The sequence below is a fragment of the Terrapene carolina genome, unplaced genomic scaffold, assembly GCF_002925995.2.
Source record: "Terrapene carolina triunguis isolate 2854851 unplaced genomic scaffold, T_m_triunguis-2.0 Scaffold85, whole genome shotgun sequence".
Taxonomy (NCBI): Eukaryota; Metazoa; Chordata; order Testudines; family Emydidae; genus Terrapene; species Terrapene triunguis.
Window position 1 is genome coordinate 16,856,377 of NW_020664436.1, and position 10,559 is coordinate 16,866,935.

General features: G+C 42.9%; 1 protein-coding gene across 4 annotated transcripts in view; it reads left to right on the forward strand.

Moving 5' to 3' along the window:
• Positions 1–10,559, forward strand: part of RGS7 (regulator of G protein signaling 7) — a 397,552-nt gene that overhangs the window by 253,987 nt on the left and 133,006 nt on the right. The gene's annotated exons all lie outside the window — the stretch shown is intronic.

Below are 10,559 nucleotides of genomic sequence, written 5' to 3' on the forward strand. Positions count from 1 at the left end.
GTGGGGTTCAGGGCAGAGGGATGAGTGTGTGTGGGGTTCAGGGCAGAAGGCTGGGTGTGTCTTGGGGCGTGGGGGGTTCAGGGCAGAAGGCTGAGTGTGTGTGGGGTTCAGGGCAGAGGGATGGGGCTGTGGGGGTGCTGGGCAGAAGGCTGGTGTGTGGGGGGTTCAGGGCAGAGGGGTGGGGGTGCAGGGCAGAAGGCTGGGGTGCTCAGCTCGTGGGGGTGCTCCCAGCCCCCTGCCCTGAGTGGCTCACGGCAGGGGGCTGGAAGGGATATGCTCTGTTCCACCCCCTTCCCCCAGGCTCTGTCCCTACCTCTTTCTGCGTCCTCTATGGAGCTGCGTGCACGCTGCCGCTCTTCCCCCTCCCCCTCGCTAGGGCCATCAGCTGATTGGTGCAGGGAAGGAGAGGAGGAGGGGCAGGAAAGCACCACTGGGGGAAGAAGCGGGGGAGGGGGGAAGCTTGGCTGCCGCATAACCAAGCTTTTGCCTCCTGCCCCCCGCAGGGGAGAGCAGTGGGCGGGGGGGGGGAGGGGGGGGGCTGAGTGGGGCTGGGACCGTGGCAGGGAGCTGCATGCCACTCAGCACCGGCTCGCGTGCCGTGTTTGGCATGCGTGCCATAGGTTGCCGACCCCTGATCTAAACGCAGAAAGTTTATTTATAAAAAGAAGGAAAGAAAGGGGAGTTAAAATTGGTTAAAGTAATGAATTACATCCAGTAATGGCAAAGTTCTTGGTTCAGGCTTGTAGCAGTGATGGAACAAACTGCTGGTTTAAGTCAAGTCTCTGGAGTACATCCACAGCTTGGATGGGTCATTCAGACCTTTGTTCAGAGCTTCAGCTTGTAGCAAAGTTCCTCCAGAGGTAAGAAGCAGGATTGAAGACCAGATGGAGGGGATGCAGCTGCCTTTTAGAGTCTTTTGCCATGCAACTTGTGCTTCTTTTGTTTCAAACACAAGCTGCCCAGCACATGGCTTGGAAGCCTCAGGGCTTGTCTACACTGGCAATTTACAGCGCTGCAACTTTCTAGTTCAGGGGTGTGAAAAAATACCCCCAAGTGCAGCAAGTTTCAGCGCTGTAAAGTGCTAGTGTAAACAGTGCACCAGTGCTGGGAGCGAGCCGAGCTCCCAGTGCTGGTATCTACGCCCCTCGTGGAGGTGGGTTTTTTAGAGCTCTGGGAGAGCTCTCTCCCAGCGCTGCTCCGCGACCACACAAGCCACATTAAAGCGCTGCCCTGGCAGCACTTTAGCATTACCAGTGTAGACTAGCCCTTAGAGTTCTATCCATAGGCATGTCCCTGCATGCCTAGTGAGTCATAAGGTATATCTGCCTTCTTTCAATGGGTCAGTGGTATAGCTGATGGGCCTTAATGGGCCATCAAGCAGGCTAGGCAGTACTGCTGCCCAAACTGTCTGGGGGTGTCACCCAGAAGCATAGCACAGGTTTGAAATACAGACATACATATCTATTACTCATAATACAAAAAGGCGATATAAACAAGATTATCATATCTGGCAAATTATAACATTTTTGAAGATATCTTACGTGGCATATCTGGCTGTGACTGGTGTCCCAGTGGGGGATAGCTATTATCACTCAATTAGGGTGAACTGCAAAGAATGGGGCAGACAATCCCCATAAAGCTGGTGGATATTCCAATACTTCTAACTTCACGTACAAAAATGATACATGCCTACAGATACCATAATCATAACCAGCAAAACAACCTTTTCATAGATACTTCACTTAACAACCTTTGTACAATATTTGCTGCAAATATATAACAGTGGTTGCAACAATGATCTATATGGTCATATTTTAATCAGATAATGTCACAGACATGTTCTAAAATGCTGAGACATTCTGGGAAGTTCCAGAATTGGTAAGGCATTTAGTATGTCAGTTTGTTTCCATGTACTCTTCCATAAACACAGCCCTGAAGTTTTTCCTGTCAGTAAGGTTTTATTAATCCCATTACAGCTTTGCATAAAAAGAAGTGGGTTTACAATCCCGGTAAAGCAGACGTGGGCAAACTACAGCCCACGGGCCACATCCAGCCCGTGGGACCGTCCTGCCCGGCCCCTGAGCTCCCAGCCCCTCCCCCACTGTTCCCCCTCCTCCTCAGCCACACTGCTGCATGGGCTGCACTCTGGCCCACCACTCCCATTGGGCAGCCTGGGGAGCGTAGCTGGCTCTGGCCGGGTGTTGCGGCTGTGAGCTCCTGCTGCTCGTAAGGGGGCGGGGGGTTTTGTGGGGCAGAGGTTCTGGTGAGGTGGTCAGGTGATGGGGAACAGGGAGGGTTCAGAGTGGGAGTCCCAGGGGGCCTGTCAGGGGGTGGGGATGTAGATGGGGGTAGGAGGGCAGTCAGGGGACAGGGAGCAGGCGGGGTTGGATAAAGGGGTGGGATTCTGGGGGGCAGTTAGATAGGGGGTGGGAGTCCCGGGGGGGGCTGTTAGTGGGCAGAGGTGTGGATAGGGTGGGGCAGTCAGGGGACAGGGAGCAGGAGGGGTTGGGAGTTCTGAGGGGGGCAGTCAGGGGGCAGGAAGTGGGGGGGGCCAGGCTGTTTGGGGAGGCACAGCCTTCCCTACCCAGCCCTTCATATAGTTGCGCAACCCCGATGTAGCCCTAGGGCCAAAATGTTTGCCCACCCTTGCTGTAAAGGCTTGCTCACAACTTGAAATGCAATCAACAGCTTTTTAGCTGTGTTTTATACAGATTAGTCTAAAATACGTTTTCTGCATGCATACATATATATTTGTGAAGTTGCTGCAATCCTTTTTATCAGTGTCACAGCTGTCTCTGAAGAGTTCAGCCAGAAATCAAACTTTTCCTTGATCAAGAGATTTTCCTTAAAATTTTGCGACAACTGAAGTAACTGATATCTGCAGGTCCCTTGAAGCCACAACTGACCACATGTTTGAATTTGTGTGTTTTACAGAAAATAACACATTGTATGAGTGTGTTCATTTGATTATGGATATTTTTTGAGGGGGTGCCAGTTCATTTAAAAAATAAAAAAAGATTAGATACCTTTCTACAAATAACTAAAAAAGGTCCTTTACACCTAAGGGTGTGAGCAAGAGCTTATTTATGGTACAATATTTCCTTCCCTTAGCCAGACCTTGATATTGTAAAGAATCTTAATGTGTATTCTCAAAACCTTCAAGAGTAAAACCTTTCTTCTAAAGTTCTCTGCTTGCATACAGGAGCGGCGCCAGGGTTTTTGGCGCCCTAGGCGGGGGTCCTTCTGCGCTCCCGGTCGTCGTCGGCAATTCTGCGGCGGGGGGGGTCCTTCTGCGCTCCTGGTCTTTGGGGCACTTCGGCGTCGGGTCCCGGAGTGAGTGAAGGACCCGCCACAGAATTGCCGCCGAAGACCCGGAGCGCGGAAGGACCCCCCGCCGCCGAATTGCCGCCGAGGGTGGCAAAATGCCGCCCCCCCAAATCCTGGCACCCTAGGCGACCGCCTAGGTCGCCTAAATGGAAGCGCTGGCCCTGCTTGCATAGGTTGCATTGTCTTGTCTAGCCACATGTGCTGTAAATTTATAGTATTGCAGAAGAGTTTTCTCTTGGGCTTTTAAAATTCAGTATAGCAATTTAACTGCACCACCATCCCCACCTACCAAGATTTAAAGTCCAGCTTGCTAGTTCTGTCAAAGAAAAATAATTGTTAGTTTTATTACAGGGATTTTCTTACATTCTTCATTGTAGGCGGGTATTAAATCAGCTACAAAAATGTGCATATATTTGTAAAATGGCAAGCATTTTCCTTCCTCACTTTTAGCTTTAAACTACTTGAGTATTGCACTGACAATCTGTGTGTGTCTCTCTCTCAATGCTAGCTTGGCCCCTGTTCTTAAGAAGGAATTACAATTCCTCTTTCCAAATTATATTTGCTTTCTAGTAAGAATGTTGGTTTATATTGTTGATATATGCAACATGTCATTATAACAGGTTACAAGGTTGTTGTTGTTTTTAACAACTTGCTGTCCATTTGAGTTTCCATACTTTGGAATATTTTAGTCCCCTCCCCCTAACACATTTTAAAAAATAAAACCAAAACCAGTTACTGTTTCCTTAATAATGCTCTTTGTAAATATTTTTGTCTTTTACAGTCTAGATTTCCTCATGATTTTTAGCTTGGAGTTGTCTTACTTATTAGCCAATGGCTCAAGACTTTTGGGCCATCAATCTATCATTGATATGGCCCCATTGCTGTAGCACCTGAGTGCCTTATAATCTTTAATATATTTATCCTTATAACACCCTTATGAGATGGGGAAGTACTATTATCCCCATTTTACACAGGGGGAACCAAGGCACAGAAAGACTGAGGGTATGTCTACACTGCAATAAAATACCCATGGCACCAGGATTAGAGCCCGAGTCAGTTGTGAGGCTTTAAATAGTACACCTCTACCCCGATATAACGCTGTCCTTGGGAGCCAAAAAAAAAAAAAAATATCTTACTGCGTTATAGGTGAAACCGCGTTGTATCAAACTTACTTTGATCCGCTGGAGTGCGCAGCCCCGCTCCCCCAGAGCGCTGCTTTACTGCGTTATATCTGAATTCATGCTATATCGGGGTAGAGGTGTAGTGTAAATGTTTGGTTTCTGGATGGAATCCAGGTTCTGAAACCCAGTGAGGGGGGAGCATCTCAGACACCAGGCTCCAGTCCGAGTGTGAACATCTGCACTGCTACTTTTAGCCATGCAAGCCCAAGTCAATTGATCTGGGCTCTGAGACTTGGTGCTGCGGGATTGTCTTTGCAGTGTAGATGTACCTTAAGTAACTTGACCAAGATCACTTGATAGAGCTGAGTGTAATTCTCTTCTCTGTCACACATTTCAAGTCCTAGACTTAACTAACTACAGGAATATCCTCCCCATCATCTTTTTTTTGTCCATATACCAAATCCTACTGGCTTTTCTTTGAGGTGGACTTCCAGCTGATAATGGAGGTGGAGGGGTGGGACAGAAGGGCAGGAAGAAGGAATATACTTGCTATTTAAAGAATTGTTGCTTTGGAACAATTGAACCGGTGAACTTTGATCCTGACTCTTGAAGGGTGTGTTCTGTGTATGTGTCTAGGAACATCTGAATTAATATGTTTGCCAGCCACCATGTTTCAATTTACTACCATACAAAAGAAGAGTGTCTCTTTTCCTTGCAAAGCATCCAGCTGTTTTATTACCTTGTTCTCTTCGTGACCCCCTAAATGAATAAGAACTGATAGTGATATTCTCAGTATTTTAGGAACACATTTGCATAAGTAATGAAGCAGTTCAGAAAGGGCACAGAAATCAGAGGCAACTGACTGAATTAAGATCATTTTGTTGATTAGATATTTAAAAAAAAATTGCTTACAAACTGCACAACAAACTGTTTAAGACAACACTTCCTTTAGCGCTCTTTTCAATAACAAAATTGTCCACAAGGTGGACAGAATTGATAACTTCCAATTTTGTAATGCCACCAATTGTTTGTAGTTTTAATTGAATAACCTGAGGGGAACATATTTTGTTACAGAGAGTACAAATCAATATGATGCGTACTAAAAAATGCTTTTGTATATTTTCCTTCTTTTAGCCTGAACTTGAGGTGCTGACTGCATGTAATTTGAATCAATGGGGCATAGGAATTTGGTAACAGATTTAAACAATGCTGTTTTGCATACCATGGGGATGGCTGTGGTATAAGAATATGAATAGAATGGGACTAGTGGGCATTTGGCATCGTTCAGAATCAGGCTCGGATCTGACCACACTTGAACTTGGGGAGTGCCTTCTTCCAGATCCAATTCTGAATTACATAGCTCTGACTCATCACTGTTGTCTCTTTTAACTATTTAAAAAAGCACCATAAATGTACACAGCACTGTATGGAACATATAGAAAGATGGGAGCACTGATCCATAGAGCTCACACACAAATATGATGTAAGCAGCTTAGTTGTGAGCAGATATGGAGGTAAGGCTGTCACTGCAGGTATATTTCATGAAAGAAGGGTAGAAAGAGGTATTTGAACAGAGAAAAGGGCTTAGTTCATGGGAATAAGAAGGCTCTTCCAGTGCCGAGTCTAAGAGAAGGTTTGAAGGTATCAGAAGTTTGGAACTTCACAATCTAAAGCTCATATTGTTTGACTACTTTTGCCCTTGCTCTTGAATTTTTCCATGGGAGGGAAGTTATTATGTCGTTCCTTACCTACTGATGTTTATTTTGCTAGCCCATTGGTAGCAAGACATCTCTGGGCTTAGAAGTCAATGGGATTTAAAAAGGTTTGTCTAAAGAATTTAGTCTTCATGGTAGCCAAAGAATTTGGATCAAATTCTTCCCTCATTTATTTGTATGCAGCCCTATTGACTTCACTGTGGTCCCATGAGTATAAATTAAGTCACACTGTGTATTTAAAATGCTCTCTCCATCTGTATGTCTGTCTGCCTGCCTAACAGTTTTTAAACTGTAGGAGTATCTGTCCAATATATATTTCTGGCCAGCTTCTGATCTCAATGATAAGTAAATCACTAATATAAATGAGAACAAGAAGTTGGCCACTGAAGTCTAATAGCAATCAAAATGCACAGTTTAACTAAGTAGTAAAGATGTTTTCTCTGCAAACGGGATGATTGTAGGACCTGTATAATTTGGAAATGATGCATTCTAAGACGACTGAATTCCTATGTAATCATTTAGTACTGCGCATATGCACATTAAATGTGATTGCATAGTATATATAATTATTACCAACTAGGCCTTGGAAAATACATGTTAAGCTTAGTGAATACATGTGGTAAAATAGAAGCAGCTTAATGATAATAATTATCTACAATAAAAGCACTAGGAAAATACCTTTGGTTTGTTTGTACTATCCTTATTTATATAAAAGAGAGAGAAATTATAGTTGGAACAACTCTGTTTAAGTCTATCATATCCATATGCCCCAAACCAGAGTACATTGATATACTATACAAATATGTAAACAGTGCCATGAAGTTACGATGGCTTTGTACACCATAATGTATTGTGTGAGCCCATGTCTTGTGTAGTGAATAAAGCAGAAGACTGGAAGTTCTCATTCCAGCTCCACCACTCACTTCCTATGTGGCCTTGGACAAGGCTCTTAACCTCTCTCCCTCACTTTACCCATATGTAGTATGGGTTTGCTCATCATATTAAAGTCACAAGGGCTTTAAAAGCTCGTTTAATGTTTGTAAAGTGCTTTGAAATCTTTATTTAAGGTGCTATAGAGAATACCTTACAATTGTATTTTAATTGTTTCATAAGGTAGTTCAGATAGAATAAACCTTTAACTTCCCTTGAACCAAACCTTTTTGAATTTCAAAGAGGAGGCATTAATGCTTCAACTAATATTTGTTTCTGATTACATCTGAATAGAGGCTACAGAAAAGCAATAGACCGCTAATCAGTATCTCTTCTGCAGACCTTCACCATGAACTTCCCCCTTTATGTAGGCCATCAGCATTGTGATAATAAATCAGTGATGGAGGATAGTCACTAGGATCCTTTTACTGAAGTTGAAATACACACACACACACACACACACACACACACACACACACAAAAAAGCACAAGTCTGCAGTGCTGCTCTTTAAACATCACCATTTACTTAGGAGAAAGAAGTATCTAGTATAAAAGAAGATCTTTTATCATACTGCAATTCAAAAAATGATAACACTTGGTAGCAGGTACAGATCTTCATGACTGTATGTCTGGGGGGAAATAGTTCTGTGGGAGATTTCATTCATAGTTAAGAGCAAGATGGAACCCTGAAAAAGTTGAAAGACTCAGTGTTTTCTAAAAATTAAATCTGATCACTTGGGTACCAGCCATCTCTTAACGGTCTGAATCTCATTTGTAGCCATCCCTGTCTCTCTTCCTTTATGCTGTACTGGTGGATTACTGGTACCAAATCACTTTATTCTGGTTTTTGTCCTTAAAAATGATAAAGGGGACCCCCGACATTTGGATATTTTGGAATATACTTCATATATTCATACTTCGAGAAGTTTGCCAACATCAAACCTCTGCATCTTTTAAGTATCATGAATCCTGATTCTTCATTCTCTCCTAATGTAAATTCAGGGCAACACTGAGTTTAGCAAAATAAGTCTGATCTGAAACTAAATGAAGCAAAAGGAAAACCTAGATCCTTGAATCCCAAACAGAACCAATTTCAGACATACCAGACAGTGATTTATCTTCTCCCAATTCCTTGTTGAAAAAATAAAATAGCTTCTTCTAAACATCCCCTTCGTTGTTAATACAAAACACACAGCTATTCACACATGTCTCCAAAGCCATTAACCTGTCTGTTCTTTGTACAGAAAAGGAACAAAACAAAAATGGAAATAAGAGCCCTTCAGAATCTTTACAGGTCATCTTGAATCTCCTAAAACAAAGTCATAATACCAGCTATGTATTTCAGTTAAGGAATAAGTAGTGCATTGACCTTTAATAACTGAGTGTGACCTGATCTTAATTAAAAACCTACTTGGTTCTATTGGACCTGCAAGGCTTGATAGTGTAGAGGTAAAACCACCTGCACTTGCACTACCTACCAGTGTAGACCCTATGTAGTAAAACAGGTAACATTTTTCAAGTGTAGATTAGCCTTTACAGCTCCAGAGACTTTTTCGACCAATCAAAAAGAAAAGTATGGCTAAGCATGCAGAACTGTTGTTTCCTAGATGCTTTTGGAGGTTTGATGTAAATCAACAGTGATCAAATGTGCAGACATCATCAAAAGGGGACGAAAACATAGGTGTAGAGAGGTAAAATGCAAAGTAATGGGAGGATGCTGGAGGAGGAACCGCAGGCAATAAAGGGAGGTTTTATATTAATTGTCAGTTCTCCTATCCAGGGAGAGGAAATGAACAGCATAGACACACAATGTGAATATGTGACCATAGGACTGCACCTCTCACATGAAAGAGAATTTAATTTCCTCTTGTCTGTTTAATACTGCCCTGATATCGCTTTCCGTTGTAATCAAACTCTGTAGTAGTTTCTGAAAGGAAAGTGTGGCATCTGTATTGGGACACTAGTAGTCAATATCTAGGGTCCATGGGAGGATTTTGACCTTAAGAAATGGTCCAAATCATGATAAAGGCTGAGAAGTGCTGCAGTCTACTACCAATTAACATTAATAAATGCTTGGGAGACTAGCTCTTGGGGAGTTGGTGGGGTTTAGGATTTTTTTCTGCAGATTTATTGCTGTACCTCTACCTAGATTATGTGGATAATGCCAGAAGCAACCCCTACTATCTCCTACTATTGTTTTCTTACTGTCCTTTCCCTGCTCTAATATTACTTTGATTTAGGTAATGTTTGTGTAAATCTGGAGTCTTACATCTGCCTCCTGCCCTTAACCCAAGATTTTAAAAAGAATGGTGTTACTTCTGCTGTGAAGTGGGTGGCTCCTTTACAAGCTGGTTTGATAAGGACACAATTTATTATGTCTTCCCATTATATCTTGGGTACCTCCACTTGACTGAAACAGTAACATGAGCAACCTTCATGGAATAGACAGGAAATGCACATAAATGTGGTGTTGTTTTTAAAAGATTTTCTTTTTAAAATTGATTTTTGCTATTTAAAAAATATTTTGTTTGTCAGTATCCTTTGTTGTTGTTCAGAGAATCACCCCGTCCCTTGCGAAGGTAAACAGTTAAATGTGTTTATAATGGGCCAATTCCCACTGGGTAGCTTACAGTGTGACGGACAAGACTGGGAATAGTTCAGGTAATGCTGTGTGCAGAAGGCTCTAGCATAGCACACTGCAGGAATGAAGGTGCAAAGCCCAGAGCAGCAGGAGAAGAGAGGGAATGAAAAAGGGGGGATATGAGTAGGGGAATATGAAAGCAGAGATGTAGGTTGGGTACATTTATGTAGGACCTTGAAAATAAGGACAGGAACATAAATTTGGAAAAGGAAGCAATCAAAGGGATAGAAAGATTGGAATGGTGGGAAAGAAAGAGGACTCTAGCAATTCCAGCAACTCCAGCCTGGAGAGGTGAAGGTTACCCTTGGCATGGTGAGAAATGATGAATTGTGCTGCAAAGTGGGGATAAGGAGAAAAAAAGGTGGGGCTGCGTGATATAAAATAGGAAGAAGTGACAGGATCTTAAACAACTAGATATAGGAAAAATAGGTGAAGAAATTAGTTTTTAAAGATAGCTTGAGATATTACTGGGACGTTGCTCAGAATTTGAGTTGCTGGTGGGACATGATAGGACCAACAATATATGTGTCTGTGAGGGGAAGAGAGAGAGAGAGAGAGTTGGGAGTGTCAGAATAGAAGTGGTGATTAAAGATGGAGGACCAGAAGAGGTCCCCTACAGTGAAAATGGAAAGATTACCAGAGATTAAGTGAGAGGTTCCTGGATGGAACTGCTATTAGCTCTTTAAATCAAAGAGTTTGGTTTTCAGTAACATCTTTAAATAGAGATTTTGGAAATGGCCTAAAACAAAGAATACAGACTTGACCTGTTCCATATATATGTGTGTGTGTGTGTGTGTGTGTGTGTGTGTGTGTGTGTGTGTGTGT